Source organism: Aegilops tauschii, chromosome 3 (assembly GCF_002575655.3).
Source record: "Aegilops tauschii subsp. strangulata cultivar AL8/78 chromosome 3, Aet v6.0, whole genome shotgun sequence".
NCBI classification, from domain to species: Eukaryota; Viridiplantae; Streptophyta; class Magnoliopsida; order Poales; family Poaceae; genus Aegilops; species Aegilops tauschii.
Window position 1 is genome coordinate 519,131,378 of NC_053037.3, and position 22,400 is coordinate 519,153,777.

The following is a 22,400-nucleotide window of genomic DNA, read 5'->3' on the forward strand; positions in this document are numbered from 1 at the left end:
CTATGCTATGCTCGTAGACGTGGATTGGGTTTGAGTGAATTTCCATGACAGATGTGAGATTGTTAATTAATGGTTCAACTTAAGGTGGCTACTTAAATAAACATCTGGGTGGATTGAGGCACCTGGAGAACCCAGTGTTGCCTGTATTTTTGGATATCCCGGAGTACCCGTGTGATCATACTATGGACCGCCACCCAGACTCAAAGGGATCATAAGATTATTCATGCTAGAGACTTCCTTGTGCAGCCACAAGCCATTATGGGCTCTGGCATAGTTGAGTAAGTTGTGTGAGCTCTTGAAGAGGTGGACTAGCAGATGTAGGGGGATTGTAGGTGTAACGGTCTGCCCGGAGTAGAGAGTAAATGCTTCTGAAAGACTGTGTCTCGATCATCCGTTTCTCAAACACCAAGTAGTGCGAGAAATCCAACGGAGGAGATCGAGTCTTGTGGGGAAAAGTGCGCAAACCTCTGCAGAGTGTACAAACTAATCATGATTAGCCGTGTCCCCGGTTATGGACATCTTGAGTATCTAGTTCTTGGATTATCATGTGAATCTCATCATCATGTTACTTTAATTTAAAATTTGATTGGGTTTAATCACGTTCTTAATCGGGATTGAGTTGGAGGTACCTTCTCAATGTTTAACAACCACCATGATAGTTAAATAACATTTATTCCTTTGCAGTTGGGAAAAATTGGCTTTTCGCAAAAACATTATAACCATAGAGCTTTTCCACCAGCCATATATGCATGTAGTGATAGCCTTTGTTCATCATTTCTCTATGGTGTGAATTTGCCAGTACATTCAATGTACTGACCCTTTGTGGCTGCAACATCTCATGTTGCAGGAATCTTACGACGAGTAAGTGATACAGTAGGGTTACGATTTCTACACTCAACTTCGCCGTTGGTGTTGATGGGAATCCACAACCTTGTTACTTTCGCTATTTGGATTGAGGTAATAGTATTTACGTTACTTTATACATGTGATTTACCTCTGTTATAAATCCTCGAGTACTGTGTGTGTCAGTATACCAATCCAGGAATGACACTTAAGCACAGAGACTTGACCGTCTGAGGTCGGGTCGCTACATGTATGTAGACATATTTTAGAGTGTAGATTCACTCATTTTGCTCCGTATGTCTTTTCAGGAAGGGGTCAGATTTGTCCTTGATTTATTTATGAGGTATCCAGATGGCACTGCACTGCCAAGAAAAGAGGGTAACATCAAAATTATGGACTACTTTTTTGAGTATGTTGGTAAGGTCCGGTCATAGTCACTTGTTGAAATCTCTAAAAAGACAAATACTCCCTCCGTCCGGAAATACTTGTCATCAAAATGGATAAAAGGAAATGTATCTTGACGTATTTTAGTTTTAGACACATCTCTTTTTATCCATTTTGATGACAAGTATTTTCGGACGGAGGGAGTAGAAAATAGAGTTGGTGATGATGGTGTGCGTGCCATCCTGCAATATAGGCCGTCGGATTTATATCTAACGGATAGGAAAGAAACTATGGCAATTTTGTAAAAATATACCCACACGTCTCTCGACGTTCGCAAATAAGGCCTTCCCTCGTTCAACCTTTTCTCTCACAAGATAAACTACGCATACAAATGCATCTTGATGTTCCGTGCAACGCACGGGTAGCTAGCTAATTTCTTTTAAAATAGTTGCTGCGATAATTGGGTTGATGTGATATATTTTATGTCTGCCCCGAATGATTTCAAAATCACTAGTAGTAACAAAGAAAAGGTTGCCTTGTTAATTAACAGAAAATAGGGTGAAAACTATCACATGATGCCTGTAAAAACAAGGCACACTGGGTTCAGCGTCATCGTCACTACAGCTGTGCGCACGCGAGAAGTCTACATATCGAGGGGGCTACCGAGCAAGGCACCGAGACACAATGTTTGAGAGAGAAACCAATTGACAGATTATGATCAGATCGAGCTGTCACCCTTCTGCAGTCATTTGGGGGGGGGGGGAGAAAGACATATCGAGAGTGTGCGCGGTAGGCACGGAGGCACAACTTACGAGTGTGTGTGTGTGTGTGTGTGTTTGAAAGAGGAGTAGATAGATTATTATCAAGATCGATGTGCCACCCTACTCCTTCGGTGCCGGGTAGTGTGTGTGTGTAAATGTTTGAGAGAGAAGCCAGTCGATAGATTAGTATCAAGATCGAGGTGTCACCCTACTCTTTCGGTGTTGGGAAGTGTGGGTGTGTGGGGGGGGGGGCAGTGACACTCACATATCTCTACTCTTATAAAAAAACAGAGTTGGTGATGATGGTGTTCCTGCCATCCTGCAATATAGGCCATCCGATTTATATCCGACGGACAGGAAGGAAACTATGGCAATTTTGCAAAAAGATACCCACACCCCTCTCCGCATTTGCAAATAAGGCACTCCCTCGTTCATCCTTTTCTCCCACAAGATAAACTTCTGATACAAATGCATCTTGATGTTCCGTGCAACGCATGGGCATCTTGCTAGTAGGGAGAAGGAGTTTGTGTGACACATATCTAGCTATATTAAGGGATAGGTAGATAACATATGTGTGAGAGACATTATTATACTTTGAGACATTAGTGGCTGTGGGTGGGCAGAATTAAAGGGGTGGGCGTGTTAGACATAGAGAGCGTGTGTGTTTCTGTGTGAGAGACTTGTAGGATGGTGTAGAAAGACGAATTTAACCCTGACGGAGGGAGAGAAATACACGAAGTCCACGTGTGTGATTCCGATGCCCATAGGGAAATGAGATATGTATGCGTGTGAAGAGATTGCACAATTCATTCACGTATCACTATCTAGCGATCGTGGACGTGCATTGCTTGAACATAAGTCAATATCTACTTCGTATCGTGGCCAAAGGTACAACATCGATTCAACGCTATAAAGATTGGACACTCACATATCACATTTTTTTCTATTTGAATAAACCTTTTCAGTTGTGCATGCCAAAGTTACAGTGATGTTTCTTCAAACAACCAATGTAGTTATCATGTGTATGCACCATTGTTACTCTTGCATTCAAATTCATTAGTCTTGGATGATTTAAGTTCCTATTTTGAAGTAATATATGTAATATTCATATATGAATTCAACGGGTACGCAATTTATTAAATGGAGGCTATGTAATCATATGAGGTAACACTTTTAAGTAGCTGACTACAATATCCAGTTGTTTTTGTGCGCCTCTACACTAACACGTTAATGTATTATGTTTAAAGTAAATAACCAATGGCACTAAATTATCTATTTACACGAGAAATACATAGGTTGAGCGTTTGATCCCTTTTTTGTAAACGCGCCACTACACCCGTACGATTGGCCGCGCCCGTGTGAACGTCCAAGTTATCGGCGCATCATCCCGAGTTATTGTCTTTTTTTCTGGGGTGGACTTCACACCAGTTATTAACTGCTGATGCATGCCCCGTGTACACAGTCTAGCACGGCCTTCCCACTAGCACGGTCCAAAATTAGTTCAAATTGGATACGAACGATCCCGCGGGCGGCAAAATCTCCCGCCTCCTTCTAAAATTTCCGCCACCTTAGTCTTTAGCATGCGAAATCCCCCTTTTGTCCTTGGTGCACAGAGACCAACAGTTACAATACCGCCCTCGTCTACATGATAGGTCGGGGCTGCTTTTGTAACTTCCGGTTCCCCCACTACACGGCACCCCCATTTCCTCTCCCCCTCCCGCAAAAACGACTAACTCCACAGCACCAGAGCATCTTACATCACGCCGTCCGTACTCCATCGCCACTATACCACGCGGCCGCATCTACCCCTCCCACCTCCCCTAGAAACAAGTAGACTGCTCATCCACCACTGTACCACAGCCCATTCAGTGCCGGCCTTGTCCACGGTGCCGGATCTGCTTCACCGGTACTCTCGTCAACCGCCGCGCATCTGCAGCGGCTCATTCGTACTCCCCACCGGAGACGCTTCGTCCACACCCCCGGAGCTGCCCCACTGACGCCCCTGTCGACGGCCTCTGATCCTCTTCGCCGACACCTTCCTCAACCCTACCGGAGCCGCTTCGCCGAAACTTCCTCAACCCTACCGGAGCCGCTTCGCTGACACCATCGTCAACCCTACGGGAGTAGCTTCGCCTATACCATTCTCAACCCTACCGGGGCCGCTTTGCCAACTCACAAGTCCACGGCCTCAGATCCGCTTACTCGCACCCTCATCCAACCTACCGGAGCAGCTTCTGACGCCCCGTCCACGGCCGCAGATCCGCATCGTCTACACCACCCTTAACCCAACCACCGGAGCAGCTTCTGACGCCCCGTCCACGGCCGCAGATCCGCATCGTCGACACCATCCTAAACCCAACTACCGGAGCAGCTTCTGACGCCCGTCCACGGCCGCAGATCCGCATCGTCGACACCATCCTCAACCCAACCACCGGAGCAGCTACTGACGCCCCGTCCACGGCCGTAGATCCGCGTCGTCGACACCATCCTTAACCCAACCACCGGAGCAGCTTCACCTACGCCCTCGTCCACGGCCGCAGATCCGCTTCGCCCACACCGTAGTCCACCCTACCGGAGCCGCTCCACAAACACCCTACTCGACGGTTCTAGATCTCCTTACCGGACCCCGACAGCCAGTGCAGTGTCATCACCCTCGACGTTTCTAACCTGATTCCCACCGTCTGGAGAGATGCCAAGAACCCGCCACGGCCTAGGTACTTGTCACCTTTAAACCCGTCCAGCATCACCTGCCCGATGTACTTCAAATATACTAACCGGTCGCTGTTACCTGTTATGCAGCTGGCAAAAACTACAAGGATGATGTTTCTTCTGGATCTAACAGCTTGGCCAACCAAGATCCTGGACTGAGGCATTGCTATGATCTTGTAAGCGTGTCTCTCTCTCTTGTATTGTTATGTGCCTGGCAGCGTGCTTTGCTAGGATTTTCGACCAGTAATCCCTTTGTGCAGACAATGATTTCTACTACTGGCTGCTAAATTAGATATGTAGATGTCATACATGATACTACCTCGTACCTCCGTTCCTAAATATAAGTCTTTCTAGAGATTCCACTATATGCTACATACGGAGCAAAATGAGTGAATCTACACTCGACAATGCATCTATATACATCTGTATGTGGTCCATACTGGAATCTCTACAAAGACATATATTTAGGAACAGGGGCAGTACATTACACAAAATCGTAGGTGGCATGTAGGAATTCCAGTGCACTACATTAGGCTCCCTTAGAGTGCCTGCTAGTCCAGCATACAGAGTCATGGCTAGTTTACGGTACACACACAATCGTTAATTGGTGGTTTAAATATGCGCAAGGGATATGCAATGCAGTATCATGTAGAGATGTCTGAAATTAGCCGTGTCAACTTGCAGATAGGGTTACACAATGAAAAAGTACAAGATGTATGTGGCAATTTCATGGAACATCGCAAAAAAAGGAGAGGCAGCAGTGAGCCTATACAGTGTGCTATGGTACGTCACTCCTCCATTCCAATCATCGTGACATGTTATTTGTATGCCAGTTCTATTAGCCAAGTTTCTTAGGGACAGTTATTACGAGTTATCCTAAAAAAATAAGCACCTGTGAATATAAGCTCCATGTAATAAGCTAACAAGTTCTTTTCATTGCGTTTTCAACTTATCTTTGGTATGATCAGTGGAAAGTCTAGATTGCATTATATTTTTTTTCATTTTGCTGCCCATATGGAAATTAATTTGACTTGCAAACATCACAAATTGAACCCAGTGCAGTAATTAATATGATAGGAAAATAGACCATCACTATTTGCTCAAAATGCAAATACAAAGATACCATCTACTTGGCACAATCTACTTTGGTCAATGTTTTCCATAGAGATCGCATTGCCTAATTTAAACGAAGAACGCATGACCCACATTTAAATGAAGAACAATTATTTATTGAAATTCGATGGTCCAAGTGGCTGGTTATTATCGTATAGCAGCACCACCTGAAAGCGTCATATAGCAGCAGCAGCAGCTCATAGCAACTCATCATACAGCAGCAGCAGTCTGCAATTCATCATATACCAGCAGCAGCTCATAGCAATTCATCATATAGCAGCAGCAGGAGCAGCTCATAGCAATTCATCATATAGCAGCAGAAGGAGCAGCTCATAGCAATTCATCATATAACAGCAGCAGGAGCAGCTTGTAGCAACTCATCATATAGCAGCAGCAGCTCATAGCAATTCATCATATAGCAGCAGCAGCAGCAGCTCATAGCAACTCATCATACAGCAGCAGCAGCTCATAGCAATTCATCATATAGCAGCAGCAGGAGCAGCTCATGGCAATGCATCATATAGCAGCAGCAGAAGCAACTCATAGCAATTTATCGTATAGTGGATCAGAATGAAAATTTGGCAAAAAATCAGAGGAGATCCTCACCTTGTTGGATGAGCTCATCCTTCAACAACACCTCAAGGCCATGGCCTGGGAGGAGGGGAGGGGAATAAAGTGCCTTCTGCCGCAGTGTGGCATCAGCCGTAGTTGTGCAGCGCCCGCCGGAGTAGTGCGTTGGACGAACCATAGTGGAGCAGCTGCTGGAGACCATGAGAATGAGGGGCGGCGCCAGAGGGAGGAGCAGCCAGGGAGATTTGCCCCTACCCGCCGGCCATGTAGCCTAGCTGGACATAGCATCGTCGAGGCCCAGGCCAGATGGGACCAGTGGCGACGGCTCGCTGGAGGAACCCTAGTGCTGCAGGCAGGGGATCGAGGTAGAGGGAAAGGGGAGAAGAGATGCAAGTGGGCAGGGCAATGAATGCTTGCGTGTTTGTTTTTACTTGAGGGTCAGGTGTGACACGGGCGTCAGCAGTGGCATTTGGAGTGTAATATATGCAGACAACAGAGTCATTTCACTATTCCCCTTCCCTTCAATTTTTAGTGAGGTTCTACCCGAAACACCCCCCTCCAAAGTGAAATTAGTTAAGCCTAATCCCATAACTCAAAAATGACTTCTTTACATCTTTTATGGCTTATTTTGACAATATGCCCTGAAAAGGCGGAATCGAACTGGTCCTTTACCTGCAATTCAATTGTGCGTGCAATGATGAATCACTCCTACCTGCTATCTGTACATTTCGGCATCATCATACATGGCATAACCTAATACATGTGCATTCCATTGTAGAATCTGGAATATGCAATGTTTATGTTAGTTCATACGTTGCACATGATGTTTAAATGCCCCTTAAATCTGGTCAGTCAAGTGATGGTCTTTAAGCCTCCTTCTTTGCTTCTTTTCTTGATATGTAAAATTTGCTCACACATCTGTTCAATTGCTTGTTTGCATCAGCCAACCATACTAGGACTGTTTGCTTTGATTACTTGTTGTTCTTGACCTAACACTCTAACAGAGCTTGTCAACGATTTAAACACTAAGGGCTGCTGTAGTGGGGCCTTGTCTAACTCATAGGTGACATAAAGGTTTGGCTGTACACTACAGTAGGCTCTCCAAGAGTAGCTGGAGATCCAGTTCGAAGGTATGCCTAGTATTTACATAGTGCAGACATAGTAAATTCTCATTTCATTGTGTGCAAGTGCAAGAGATGAGGCATGTTTCATTATGTGGTGTTGTTTTGTTATAATCTCATCCTTTTGTGTTCAAAGACTGGAAAGTATGCATATTTATCTTCCAAGGAGACGAGTAACTAGTTTGTGTCACCTTGCAGAGGGGGTGCAATGAAGATAAGATTGAGGATTTCCAAGTACAAGATGTTAGGAAGGAGCCTTGCAAGAGAAGTAGGAGCTGCACTGAGCCTCTTCAACCTGCTAAGGTAAGTCACTGTATGCAACTCAACAGTTCAATTCCTTGTTTGTTTCAGGCATAGTTAATTTTCTCTTTTCAATTGCTTTATTTGTCCTCAGTTAATGAGATGCCCAAATAATCATGCCTGATGTTCGGTACTTGTATCACTATTAGTTGACATAATTAAAGGCCTTACCATTTAATTACTCTGCCGAAGTGTGCCTGAAGCTTTGAAGTCTATTAACCAACTATTATTGCATGAGGCTCACAATCTAGTTTATACTACGCTAATGATTGCATAGTTTTGCCTGCTGTAGTATGTTTGTCTGAAACCCTCTGCTGTTCATTATGCTCCCTAAGATTTTAATTGAGGCATAGAATGGCCAACTGCTTGCTTACTTATACGCAACGTGTTGTCTAAATTTGTAACTTGTCTGTGTTTTGATTGGGCCCCAACATCATGCTCCTCTAGTGAGCTAAGAGGGATTTCTGTATGCAGGCTGCACAGACTATCTTTTTTATAATTTTTAAAATATCACCTGCTTATGCTTCATGACGTGTAACATTTTTTTTGAAAGTGACGTGTAACATTATTGTTAGTCCTGTTTTGCTAGTACAAAATAGTGTCTAGTTCGCTTCACTGTTGTAACTATATTTTTGCCCTAGTCATGTGTACTTACAGAAACATTTCAGGATGAAGTGACATCAACACAAAGATCTATGAGCAGTGCGGCATGGCCGTTACCGAATGATTATGGATTGGAATTGGAATGTGCTGATGTTCTCGAGCATCAACTAGAGGTGGCAAGACAATGTGTACATGATTGTCAACGTATAATCAACAAGCTGAGACTGGACATGCAGGTATTAGATGCAGGACTCAAAAAAATGAAACAAGACACTGAGGTAACCACGAAGGAATTGGAGATTTTGCAGACTGAAATTTGTGCTATCTGAATCCGGCCAATCCTATTTTCTGAAGAGATTATAGTTCAAATGGAGTTAAGTTGATGCGCGTCCATGATGTATGAGCTGTATTTTCCTAGTGTATGTAATTTGCTGTTTGTGTATGCTTTATTATCACCTCTGCCGAACCATAATGCCCAGTGGGTGTAATCGGCTGTAATTTCTTTATTGTATAGTGTAGGATTATTCTACCTTTCTATGCCTTGATCTCTTTGTTGTATAGTGTATGCTTTTTAGAGGTGATAGTATTGAGTAGGATAATTCTTTGAATATGCTATATCGTTCAAACGGGGGCCAACTCGCCCAACCATGGCCCTTCATGGGCCGTCGGATCCATGGGCCTTCTACGTCTCATAGGATCCATGGGCCTTCTACGTCTCGTAGGATCGATGGGCCTTCTACGTCTCGTAGGATCCATGGGCCTTGTACGTCTCGTAGGATCCATGGGCCTTCTACGTCTCGTAGGATCCATGGGCCTTCTACGTCTCGTAGGATCCATGGGCCGCCGACTCACTTATGGGTTTTGTACGGGCCTTTAATGGGCCTTAGACGGGCCTTTAATGGAAATCATACGTTTTATGGGCTGACTATAACGGGCCGTTAATAGGCCGTATTTGGTGATGCTATGAAAATGGCCCAACAGACTAACGTCCACAAACGGGCCGACTGTAACGACGGGTTGAATTTGGCCCACAAGCAGAAAATGACAGTAACGGGCCGTAAGTAACCGAATGCTGCAAATGAGCCCAAGAATAAATGGGCCCTCAGAAGGCCGAAAGTTAACTTGGGCTAGAAACAGCCCAACAGAATAACGGGCCGTAAATGGGTATAAAGTGATACACTATTCATTATGGGCCAGTTTCACCACGGGCCGTTAATGGGTGTAAAGTAATACACTGTTCATTACGGGCCAGTTTCAGCATGGGCCGCTAATGGGCCAAGAGTTACAAAGGGCCTCATATGGGCCGAAAGACGTCATGGGCTATACATGGGCCAGAAGTGAAAACGGGCTGGAATCATATTGGATGGCCCAGAGGACGCTACTGGGCCTAATTCGGATAGGGCGTAACGGGCCTTGGGTTAGCGGGCTATAAATGGGCTATATGCGAACAGGCCGTTAACAGGCTTTCCATGGGCCGGCCCGCCAGCTTTTGACCAAGTCAAACGAGCCGGCCTTTTCACATGAATGGGCCACTGTTGGGCCGTGCCACGTGTCGACGTATCATAGGCGCCTTCTGTCCAGTGAGTGGATGACATCTGTCCCAACGATGAGCCGACACGTGTTTCCTCTAGCCAATGATGACTTTACACGTGGAAAATCCCCATTGGTCGGGGCTATTAACGGGTTATCGGATCCAAATCCCGACCTGATAGCTTAACAGCGTTCCGTTACGGTGGATGCCACGTGTCGGTCACCCTTGACGAAAGCACTTCTGTGATGCGCGATTTATCGTCATGGAAGTGGACACTTCCGTGATGATAATTTTGGTAATGTCATGGAACACTTCTACGACAGCACATGTATGACTATCTTGATTCTGTCATAAATTTGTCATGGATGTACATGCATGACAAAAAACGCGACCTACTGTGACAAACACGTATCATCACGGAAATGTATTTTTTTGTAGTGCGTATGGCCTCTTTGGCAGCACCCACCTGGTCCTCTGGGACGTGATATGCAGCAAAAAGTGAAGGTGGATCGGTTGGAGTCTGCGCGGCTGACGCTGAAGGCTGAGCACTCGACAGTGGTATGGCAAAGGTGACAGAAGTCCGATTGGCATCGCCGGCCTACTGGATTACCGGTTCCGTCGCCGGCATCGACTGAGGTGTCTTACCAGTGGACGTTTTCCTTCTCTTCTTCCTAAGGGCCTCAGCGGCTCATCCTCATCGTCGTCTAGGAGATCAATGACATTGGGAGGAGCTGCAAAAAGATTAGTCGCCAGAATTCCGTCGACCACATTTCAATCGACAAAACAAAGACAAGAGTACGAAGGTTATACCTGGGTTGGAAGTGACCGCATCATCCATGTCCTCGTCCTCGTTTTTGTAAGCAGAAGTCCCAGAGGTAGCAGCACTGCTGGTTTCAAGATTCATCCGGTCAAATCAAGAGAAAAGTAGACAACACAGAACCTCGGGTAAAAATGAAGACAGAACACTCACGCAGAAGCAACAGGGATGTCGATTTTGATTTTGGGCAGAGCCTTCCGAGTCTTCAGTGCTACAACCTTGGACTGCTTCGGGGCCTTTTTAGTCGGCGCCAGAGAAGACGTCCGACGCGCTTTGGCGACTGCCCGGTCTGAGAAGTCGCTTTGTCACGGATGCTTGCTGAATTTTGAGTGTGCTTGGATCGCCTTTCCCTACGGGGAGGTGAGTCGACCTCTTCTTCGTCACTCGGGTCGTCGCTCTCCTCGTCCTCCTCTCCATCAGAGTGCCACTCGCCGCTCTCGCCTCCACTCGCCTCCCCCTCTGGATCCTGCTCCTGCTCCCCGTTGGGCATTGAGTACATCTCAGTAAGGGCCTAAAAGACAACAAGCGAAACAAAAATCAGTCAGTTGACAACAAGCAGTTATATGATAAATCAAGAAAACACTCGACAATTCAGAGTTGGACCTTGTCTGTTTCATACGAGTTGTCGAGTGGAGGGACTCTCCTAGACCCCCTGGGGTTATCTTTGTTGCCAGTTGTCGGGTGGTTGGTGCGACATATGCCAAGGGATGGCTTATCATTGTGGGAGCCAATAAAACGTCGCCGGTGCCTGGAAATGGGATGAGGCGAAGACATGCACGCCGGCGAATCTTACCCAGGTTCGGGGCTCTCCGAGGAGATAACACCCCTAGTCCTGCTCTGCGGGGTCTCCGCATGATCACTAGATCGGTAAAAGGTGGCTACAATCGCTCCTAGAGCTGTTGAGATCAAGGGAGAAGAAGAACAAGGCTAGCTCTTGCTTCTCTCTATCTATGGTGGGTGTGCTATGCTTAGAAGGCAGCTCTGTGCTCAGAGGCCAACTATGCTTGGGTGCGAACCGTTTGCATGGGTGCTCCGGGGAGTTTATATAGGCCTACCCCCCGGGGGTACAATGGTAATCCGGCTGGGCTCTGGCCCCAGCCGTCAGTGCCTACGCTCGCCGGCTTCTCCGCCGGCCGTTGGGTCCCGCTGGCTGGTGGGTCCCACCGGCCGCCGGCTACTCGGTCGACAGGCCGGCCCCACTGTATAGGGTCTTGTCGGCGGCTGCTTACTGTAGCCCCGCCTATGATGGCGAGGGCTTTGTCGAGGTAAGCGTGGCTACAGTGGGCCGCCTCGGGGACTATCACTGTAGCCTTACCTCGTCTTGTCTCCTTAATGGGGCTCCTGCTTCGAGGAAGGGAGTAGCCGGCTTCTGGAGGCCGGCTACGCTCTTGGCCGACTGGGAAAGGCCGGGCCGCCTTCACGCCTCTCTCTGGCCGAAGGGGCCCGCCGCCCACGGGCCGTACGGGAGTCGGTCGTGGGTGACGTCGAGGCCAACATGGCTACAGTGCCGAGCCGCACGGGAGACGTCCGTCCCGTACGGCCTCCTGTAGCCATGCCCGCCTCGGGCTTCGGGGGTAGTAGGCCGCACTGTGGCCACACCCCGTCACGTCGCCATTATGTGGGAGTGGTTTGGAGTGGTTGTGGTCTTGGCCGGCTGCTAGGACTCGGCGTCCTTCTTGGCCGGCTTCTTGGAGTCGGCCACCCCATAGTCGTCCTGGGGAGGAGTTGGTGAGGCTGGGTCGCCTTCCAGGAGTCGGCTTTAGTGGTAGCCGGCCAGGGAAGGCGGCCCATTGCTCGGAGTGCTTGGAGGCCCGAAGGCCTGATAATTTTTTCAGAAGAACCAGGGGCAGTCGGTTAGGCTACCCGTGGCCATTTACTCCGACAGTAGTCCCCGAAACTGATTGGGCTTCGAGGTCGAGTGGGGTTTGAGAAGCTCGATCAGCTTCCTATCGTGACAAGCCGGCAGCTGGGAGCCGGCCTTGGTCGGGCACGCCGCCTGAGTCGAAGTCTTCTGGAGTCGGAGGGCGGGAACTCGCTGGCACGTGCACCGGGCCGCGGGCCGGCCATGGGCCGTTGGCGAGCCACGTGGCCGGAAAGCCTGCCAGCCCACGCGCGTGACGGGACGTCGCCGCAGGGAGGGGGCCTGCCACATCCGCGCCCCAGCCCAGGCGCGGATCCTTTGTATCCCGAAACCGCACGCACGTTCCGTGCGGCAGTTTCGACTCGCATTTACGCGCAATAATCGCGAGACGTGGGGGGAGTGGGCGCGGTTAATCCCACGTCCCCCCCACGTCCGGCCTCGTGAGGCTATAAGTAGGGGGAGGTGGAGGGTGGCAGGCCCTCGCACGCTCCTCCTACTTCCACCGTCTTCTTCCCTCGCTCGTTCCCGCGACAGCGCCTTGCCGCCACGCTCTTGCACCGCACGCTCCTCCGCCGCCGTGCTAGCTCTCGCCATGCCTCCCCACGTAGAGCAGCTTGGCGGGGATTGGGACGGCTCCATCGTCCATGACGACCACGTTGACTTCCTCCGCGACACGCGGCGGCTGCCCGGCGCGGACAAAGTGGCGGTCCGCCTTGCGCCGGTGAAGGAAATCAGGCCGGAGCCGCGGGATGGCGAGCGGGTATTCTTCGGCTTGCCAGTGAGCGCCTTCTTCCGCTCCAGGCTGGAATTCTATCAGCTCCAGCCGCACCATCTCACCCCCAACGCGGTGGTGCTGCTGTCTGCCTTCGTCACCCTGTGCGAGGGCTATCTCGGCGTCCTCCCCACCCTTGAGCTCTGGGGGAGCTCTTCCAGACGAAGCTGGGCACGCGCAGCAAGGGCGTGCCGGCTCATCCTGGCGCCTTCATCGCGTCGCGGAGATCGGGCGCCGACAACCCCTTCCCCGTCATCACGCTAATCCAATCGGTGAAGAAGTGGCAGAAGTCATACTTCTACGTGCGGAACATCGCGTCGCGGGGCGACTACATCAAGCTACCGCCTTACGTAGCCGGCCCGCCGGCGGGCAGGCTGCCCCAGTGGTCCTTCCGGGCCGTGACGCTGTTGCAGGCAGGAAACGCCGCCATCGCCCGACTGCGGGTGATGGTCCAGTCGGACGGCCTAACGGGGCCCGACCTTCTGGCTGTGTTCGTCTCGCGCCGGGTTCTTCCGCTCCAGAGCCGGCCTCATCTGATCTGTCAGATGAGCGGCCAGCTCGATCCGAGCCGCATGTGCACCCAGGAGATGCCGCACCACCAGGTCGCCTACATGGTGAACTATCTCACAAACTGCCAACTCTCTGAAGAGTGGCAGTTCGGCAAGCAGCCATATAGCCGCGCCAATCCTCCACCTACGGTACGCTCCCCTTGTCTCTTTTTCTCTCTCTCAGCCTCTCGGCCTTGTTGCCGAGTATCTCTTGGCCAACTCTAACTTAGTCGGCTTTGTTCTTCGACAAAGCCCTCTGCTTCGGCCAGCCGGCGGGTCAGACGCGGAGCGTCGCTTTGTCCCTGACCGGACCGAACATGACCTGGAGGACCCCGACCTGGGGGCGGTCCATATGGACGACGCCGTCGAGCCGGCCGGTGGCCAAGCCGGCGACGAAGCGGGCCGCTCCGGGTTCACTGCTACCTTCGACGACTGGCCGGACGAGGATGAAGCCGAAGCCGTCCCGCGCCGCCAGCCGGCATCCGGACGCGGCGCGGGCTCCTCCGACGGGCAGCCTGCTCGGGGTGGAGGCCAGAAGCGCCGCGCCACCCAGGGCTTGTTCGGCAGCCGAACGAAGAAGTCCAGCGGCGGGGCGGCAGCCACCAGGCAGGAAGAGGCGGCCACGAAGGCGGCTCGCATCCGCAAAGTGATGAAGCAGCCGTAGACCGTGTCGGCGTAAGTTCTCTCTCTCTCTCTACTCTCTCTCTTTTCTTGGGTGGTTCTTGAACTCTCGTCTTCTTCTTCGACGATCAGAGCTCCGTTGTCACTTGAGCGGGCGGCTGCCGGCTCCGTCGTCGAGTCGCCAAGGGGCTCTGGGAGCACCACCCGCCGCGTAGATCCCCGCGCCGCCCTCCAGGAGGCGACGGAAAGGAATGCGCGGGAGGTGCGGGAGGAGCAGGAGGCACGGGAGGCGGAGGCACGGAAGGCAGCCGCTGCCCAGGCGGCTCGGGACGAAGAGGCGGCGAAGGCGCTCGCCGAGGCCGCAGCCAAGGCCCGGGCAGAGGCTGAGGCCGCGGCGGCGGCAGGGGAGGTTCTGATGGTCACCCCCCTGCGCACCATGGCACCTGGGGACACGGAGCCCTCGCCAGGGGGAGCCAGCAGCGGCCAGCCAGGGCTGGGGGGAAGCGGCGACGAAGTCATCATCTTGGAAAAGGCGCCGGAGCCGACCCCTCCGACTAGGGCGGCCCAGGGCGGCCAGCCTGAGCCTGCGCCCGCACAGTCGGCGGAGGGCGAGCCGGCCGCGGGGGCTGAGGTGGCGGTCCGGGTTCCGCCAAGCCGGCGTGCAGGGAAGGCCGCGTCGGAGCCACAGCCGGCCGTGGGCTCCAGCTCGTCGGCCCGAGACGCGGAGGCGGCCAGTGCTACCTCGGGGTGGACGCCAGGCGGAGGGATAGCCGTGGTGAACGTCGCTGCACAAGACGTCCGGACCCGGCTCCAAAGCCAAGCCGCGGCGCTGAGGCAGTTCACCGACGAATTCCTCGCAACGCGGGCGGCCATCCGGGTTAGTATTCCCATCTGGTTCTTCCTTGATCTTGGTTTCTCTCGTGGGGGCGTGTCAGCGCACCCACTGGGTGTAGTCCCCGAGTTCCGAGTCGGCTGCTAAGTAGGCGGCTTGGAACTTCTTGGAGATTTTGTCTTTGCTGTTTTTGTTCTCACTTCGGTCTTCTGTCCATTCTTGCAGGACTACCACAACCTCCGGGCGGCCGCCTTAAACTCCCAGGCTCGGCAGCTGACTCAGAAGACCGCCGACCTTACTGAGAGCCGAGGTATGTGACTTGATCTTTATCTCATGTGGGGGCGCGTCAGCGCACCCACTGGGTGTAGTCCCCGAGATTCGGGCCGACTGCTGAGCAGTCGGCTCGGATCTTCCTTGACGATTTCTTATTGTTCTTCTTCTTCTTCCATCTCTGCAGCGGCCAATGCCAGTCTGAGGGCACAGCTGGGGGAGTCCCAGACTGCTCTTCGTGCCAAGGACGCGGAGCTCGCCGCCTTGGTGCCGGAGCGCGACCGCCTGGTCAAGAAGCTAGCCGACCAGGAGGAAAGCCACAAGGTGGTACTGAAGGCGGCGCAGGACCGCGAGGCCACTCTCCAGGCTGAGTTCGAGACGGAGGCTGCCGGCTGGGCAGAGGCCAGGCAGACTCTGGTCTCCGGCTATGGCCAGATCGAGGATCTGGTTGACGGTAAGCCGTCTATCTCTTCGTCTTTTCTTGCTATCTGCCACTTTTGCTTGTTTTCTGATTTTGGTGTTCTTCTCTTCCTTTCTTCTTCGCGCAGAGTACTTCCCTGGCTATTCAACTGCCGCCAACCAGGCCATCGAAGCCCGTCGCCAGGCGAAGAGGCAAGCCGGCTTCGAGATCTCGCCAACCACCGGCCGCTCGCTAGAGGAACAACTCCTGGCGATCCAGGCTCGCATCCAGCCGGCAAACCGGCTGCTCCGCCGACTTCAGCGTGCGGGGTCGCAGGTCTTGGCCGCCCTCTGGCCCGGCCAAGTGGTCCCTCGCACCCCCAGTCGGACCGCCGACTGGCTGGAGGTGGCAGTCGGCCGCTTCGAGGCTTGGAAGGCGTCAGCGGCTCGCTCCGATGCCAGGCGGGCGCTGGAGTTCGTCAAGGCCTGGTATCCCGGCCTGAACCTGGATCAGCTGGCTACCTGGCGGCAGCAAGCCGACACGGAGCTGGAGCCGGCGCGGCCGGCCATCATTCGGCGGGCTTCAGCGATCGCCGACTACACCGACACCAACGTCTTCGCCCCCGAGGTGGACGACAATGGAGTCGCCCAGCCGGAAGATTGGTTCGGGCTGGACCCGGCGTACGGCGAGGACTCGGCGGAGGAGATCGACTCCAGCGACGAGGGTGAAGAGGAGGAGGGTGAAGACGCCGAGCCGGCTGGTGGAGTGGCCGGCCAGCCTGACCGCGCCTCCAGTACTATGTCGCGCGCGAGTGCGTCTCCTGCCGCAGGAGGTGGTCAAGCCGGGACCAGCTAGGCGGCCACTCCTTCAGCCGGCGAGGTCGCCTTCACCGACCAGCTCGGCCTTCATGTCGCTCCCTAGTCTTCTTTCTTTTGTTTTCCTGCCTTGTTACTTTTGAACAATGTTTCGTTAAGTCTGCACAATTCCACCCACTGGGTGTATTCAAACTTAAGTCTGTTGCCGGCCTGTTGGCGGTTTTTATGTATATATAGTTTATGCAATTTGGCCTTTCCTTGTACTTTTTGCTTTTTGTCCTTCTGCTTTTTCCTTTGCCGCCCTCCCTTGGTTGCCGCCTCCCTAGTCAAACAGTTGCTCTGCAATCTGTAGCCGGGGAGTGCCTGGCCGATTGGGGAGGGGGAAGTACTTTAGCTCTGCTGGACTAAAGCTAAGTTTTTTAGGAAGCCGGCCAGCCGGCTGCTTTGACAGCCGGCAGGCATATTTAGGGGCCGTCTCTTGGCTATATAGGTTAGTTGTTCCTTAGCCGTTTTTCGTGTGGGCGTCCTTTCTGTCTTGCCTCTTTCTAGTCGGGCAGTCAGTTCTTTGAGCTGCGACTTGCAACAAGAGGGGACTCGGGAGCCGGCGCACTACTTTGCTGACTTTTAGGAAGAACTTTCGATATAGCTCAAGGCGGCCAGTCCCCAGGCCAACTAATCGAACCCGGTGCCGGACAAAAATTCGAAATGTAATAATACGTTCAAGGATATGACACTCGTCATTCATAGGTAAATAAAAGGCAGTCCCTGAGTACTGTTCGGGGGGCCTGTTGGTTTGTACTTAATACAAAAAGGGTAGCGTGATACATACTGCTTTTCAGCTGTAAAACCGTCTTAGGAGGTTTGCGTTCCATGGTCGCTCCGACTCCTTGCCGGAGTCGTCTCTCTTGCGTGCTCTTGGTTTTTGCGCGTCGATCAAGTAGTAGGAGTCGTTGCCGAGTGCCTTGCTCACGACGAAAGGGCCTTCCCAAGGGGCCGAGAGCTTGTGCTGGCCGGCTGTTCGCTGGATCAGCCGGAGCACAAGGTCGCCCTCTTGGAAGGATCTTGGCTTGACCTTGCGGTTGTAGTAGCAGCGCAGCCCTTGCTGGTAGATGGCGGACCGGCTGAGGGCTAACAGCCGGCCTTCTTCCAGTAGGTCGACGCCGTCTTCTCTTGCTTCTTTGGCTTCCTCCTCCGTGTACATGGTGATCCGAGGTGAGTCGAACTCGATGTCTGTGGGGATGACAGCCTTGGCACCGTACACGAGGATGAATGGAGTGAAGCCGGTTGACTTGTTGGGTGTGGTGCGCAAACTCCAGAGGACAGCCGGCAGCTCTTCGAGCCAGCAGCCGGCCGATCGCTCCAGTGGTACAACCAGTCGGGGCTTGATGCCGGAGAGGATGAGTCCATTTGCTCGCTCGACCTGGCCGTTTGACTGCGGGTGGGCAACGGATGCTAAGTCCAGTCGGATGCCCTGCGTCGCGCAGAAACGTGCCAGTGCTCCTTTGGCGAAGTTCGTGCCGTTGTCGGTGATGATGCTGTGCAGCACGCCGTACCGAGTAGTGATGTCGGTGATGAATGTCACGGCTGTCGGCCCATTCAGCTTCTTAATCGGCTTGACTTCGATCCACTTTGTGAACTTGTCCACAACAAAGAGTAGATGTGTCAGGCCGCCGCGGGCTGTCTTGAAAGGGCCCACCATGTCCAGTCCCCAGACGGCAAAAGGCCAGGTGAGGGGAATGGTCTTGAGTGCAGAAGCCGGCAGGTGTTGCTTGGAGCTAAAAACTTGGCATCCTCTGCAGCTCTTGACTATTGCTTTAGCATCCTCCAAGGCAGTCGGCCAGAAGAAACCGTGGCGGAAAGCTTTGGCCACGAGGGATCTTGAGGCTGCGTGATGGCCGCATTCGCCTTGGTGGATGTCTTTGAGGATTACCACTCCTTTTTCTGGCTCGACGCAACGCTGGAAGACTCCAGTGACGCTGCGCTTCACAAGCTCCCTGTTGATTATTGTGTATGCTGCGGCTCGTCGTTGCACTAGTCTTGCTGAGATCTCATCAGCCAGCAGCTCTCTGCTGACTAGGAACTTGAGGATGGGCTGGGCCCATGAGGGAGATGTGACTTCTTCTTCTGTTAATGTGGCCACCATGACTCGGGCCGGTGGGTTGGGTGTTGCATTGGAGTCGGCCACCGCTTCTTGTGTCGTTGCAGTCCCCGGGCTGACTGCTGCAGTCCCCGGGCTGGGTTCTGAAGTCCCTGGGCCGGGTGCGACTACGTCAGTCCCCGGGCCAGTCGTCGAAGTCGCCGTGCCGCCTGCGGGGTTGCTCGAGCCGGATCCGGCTGTTTCTGGCGCAGGCGGTACGAAAATGGAATTCGACTCTGGAGACGGCTTGAGGAGGCGCTGGAGGGAGACGCCAGTCGGTATGGCTTGTCGGGTAGAGCCGATCCGTGCTAGGGCATCTGCTTGGTCGTTGTCGGCCCTTGGCACGTGAAGGAACTCGCACCCTTCAAAGTATCCGCTCATCAGCTGCATGAGGAAACGGTAGCTCGCCATGTTTGCGTCCTTGGCGTCCCAGTCGCCAGATGATTGCTGGACCACCAAGTCTGAGTCGCCGTAGCACAGGATCTGGCGTATGCCGAGTTCTTTGGCTAGCCGGAGCCCATGTACGAGCGCCTCGTACTCGGCCACGTTGTTGGAGGCGGCGAAGTGGATCTGCAGCGTGTACTTGAGCTTGTCGCCTTTGGGAGAGGTGAGGACGATGCCGGCTCCCAAGCCGGTGCGCATCTTGGACCCGTCAAAGTGCATCCGCCAATGGGTAGAGTCGGGAGCCGGCGGTAAGTACTGGGTCTCGGCCCAGTCGACGAGGAAGTCGGCCAATGCTTGCGACTTGATGGCGGTGCGGGGTTGATAAAAATCGTGTAGGGCGCCAAGGCAATGGCCCATTTGGCCACCTGGCCGGATGCATCACGGCTGCCTATGATCTCGGCGAGCGGGGCAATGCACACGACCGTGATGGGGTGCTCTTGGAAGTAGGGCTTCAAGTTCTTGGCAGCGAAGTACACTCCATAGCACATCTTCTGGTAGTGCGGGTAGTTTTGCTTTGAGCTAGACAGTACTTTGCTGAGATAGTAGACCGGCCTCTGGACTAGCTGGGCTCGGCCTTCCTCCGGGCGCTGGACCACAACAACAGTGCTGACGACTCGGCTTGTCGCGGCGATGTAGAGGAGCATGGGCTCCTTCTCAGTCGGCGCGGCCAGGACAGGCGGAGTGGTCAACATTTTCTTCAACTCATGGAAGGCTTGGTCGGCTTGATCATTCCACTCAAAGTGAGTGGATTTCTTCATGAGTCGGTACAGAGGGAGAGCCTTCTCTCCTAGTCAGCTAATAAAACGGTTCAGGGAGGCTAAGCAGCCAGTGAACTTCTGCACATCTCGCAGCTTGGTGGGAATCTCCATCCTCTCGATGGCCTTGATCTTGACGGGGTTGCACTCAATGCCGCGTTCGGAGACCAGGAAGCCTAGCAGCTGGCCGGCTGGCACTCCGAACACGCACATCTCGGGGTTGAGCTTGATCTAGAATCGGCGCAAGTTGGCAAATGTTTCTTTCAGGTCTTCCAGCAAGGTACCGCGCTTCTCTGTCTTCACCACAATGTCGCCTACATAGACGTGGGCATTTCTGCCGAGTTGTTTCAAGAGACATTTCTGCATGCAACGCTGAAAAGTGGCACCGGCATTTCTCAAGCCGAATGTCATTGTCAGGTAGCAGAAAGCTCCAAAGGGTGTGATGAAGGCAGTCTTCAGGCGGTCAGCCGGGTCCAACTTGATCTGGTGGTACCCGGAGTATGCATCCAAAAAACTTAACAACTCCCATCCGGCTGTAGAGTCTATCACTTGGTCAATCCGTGGCAGAGCAAACGGATCTTTTGGGCAGGCCTAGTTCAAACTCGTGTAGTCTATACACATACGCCACTTGTTATTCTTCTTCAGAACCAGAACTGGGTTGGCAAGCCATTCTGGAAAGAAAACCTCCATGATAAAGCCGGCGGCAAGGAGCCGGGCTATCTCTTCTCCCACGATTCTTCGCTTCTCTTCTGATAGTCTGCGGAGGGGTTGCTTGACCGGCTTCGCATCAGCTCGGACATGTAATTTGTGCTCGGCGAAATCCTTCGGGACACCCGGCATATCCTTTGGGGACCATGCGAAGATGTCTCGATTCTCACGGAGGAAGTCGACGAGCTCGCCTTCCTATTTGCTGTCCAAGTTCGCCCCAATCACAGCAAACCTCACCGGGTTCTCCGGGTCCAGAGGTATCTTCTTCGTCTCTTTGGCAGGCTGGAAGGAGCCCTGCGCGTCACAATCCTTGGGGTTGGGGGACAAGGCCGGCTGCTTGCCGGCCATGGCCACAACCCGTTCCAACATATTCTTCTCTTCTGCCACCACGAGGGACTCGGCTAGCCGGCTGCTGGCCATGGCACACTCGATGGACTTCTTGTAGTCGCCGGTTACCGTGATGATCCCCTTCGAGCTCGGCATCTTCATCTTCAGGTAGGCGTAGTGGGGCACAGCCATGAACTTGGCCAGAGCAGGTCGGCCAAGCAGTGCATGATAGGGGCTCTCCAAGTCAACTACCTTGAACCATATTGCTTCCCGGTGAAAATGATCTTTGTCTCCGAAGAGAACATCCATTTTGATCTTGCCGATTGGAGAGCAAGATAGGCCGGGTACGATACCATGGAAGACGGTGCGGCTCGGCATGAGCTGCTTCGCTTTGATGTTCAGCTTGTCCATGGTGTCGCGGTACAGTATGTTGATACTGCTTCCGCCGTCTATCAGGACGCGGGAAAATCTGGCAGCTCGCCTCTCCGTCGCAAGGGTGACGTCCAAGACCATAGCATAGGAGCCGGGCACAGGCATCACCTCTGGGTGGTCGGCTTGGCTCCAGCTGATTGGCTTTTCCGACCAGTGCATGAACTCGGCGGTGCTAGAGGCAACTGCATTTACTTCTTGGTGCTGCCGGCGTCGGCTGCGCTTGTCGTCGGCTTGACTCGTGAAGACGACGTAGGCGGCGTGCTCTTCGGGGAAATCGTCTTGGATGGCGCCGACTGCCGGCCGGGCCGCCGGCTGCTGGGGAGCTGGAGGCGGCGGGCCGGGAGGCGGAGGCGGCACCATCCCTTCGCCCTTGGTGATGCGGGTGAGCCAGTGGCACTTCCGCGTTGTATGGTTGGACGGCTTCGCGCCGCTGTGGAACTTGTAGGGAGCATCGAGTGCTTGCTCGTAGGAGAAAGACGGCTGCCAAGATGGCCGGCCACCCTTCTTCTTGGGAGCGGGCCGCTCTTCGGGCTGCTCGTCTTCAATTGTGGCCACCTGCTGACTGGAGGATGTCGGCATGGGGCCTTGCGCTTGTGGTCGTTCTGGTAGGGGCGCCGGTTAGGGTCGCCAGCCGGCGTCTTGGGAGCCGGAGCAACTACTTTTCCCGAGGCGTCCACTCAGAGCTCGGTCTTCATTGAGGAGTCGGCAGTGGCGTAGTTGTCAGCG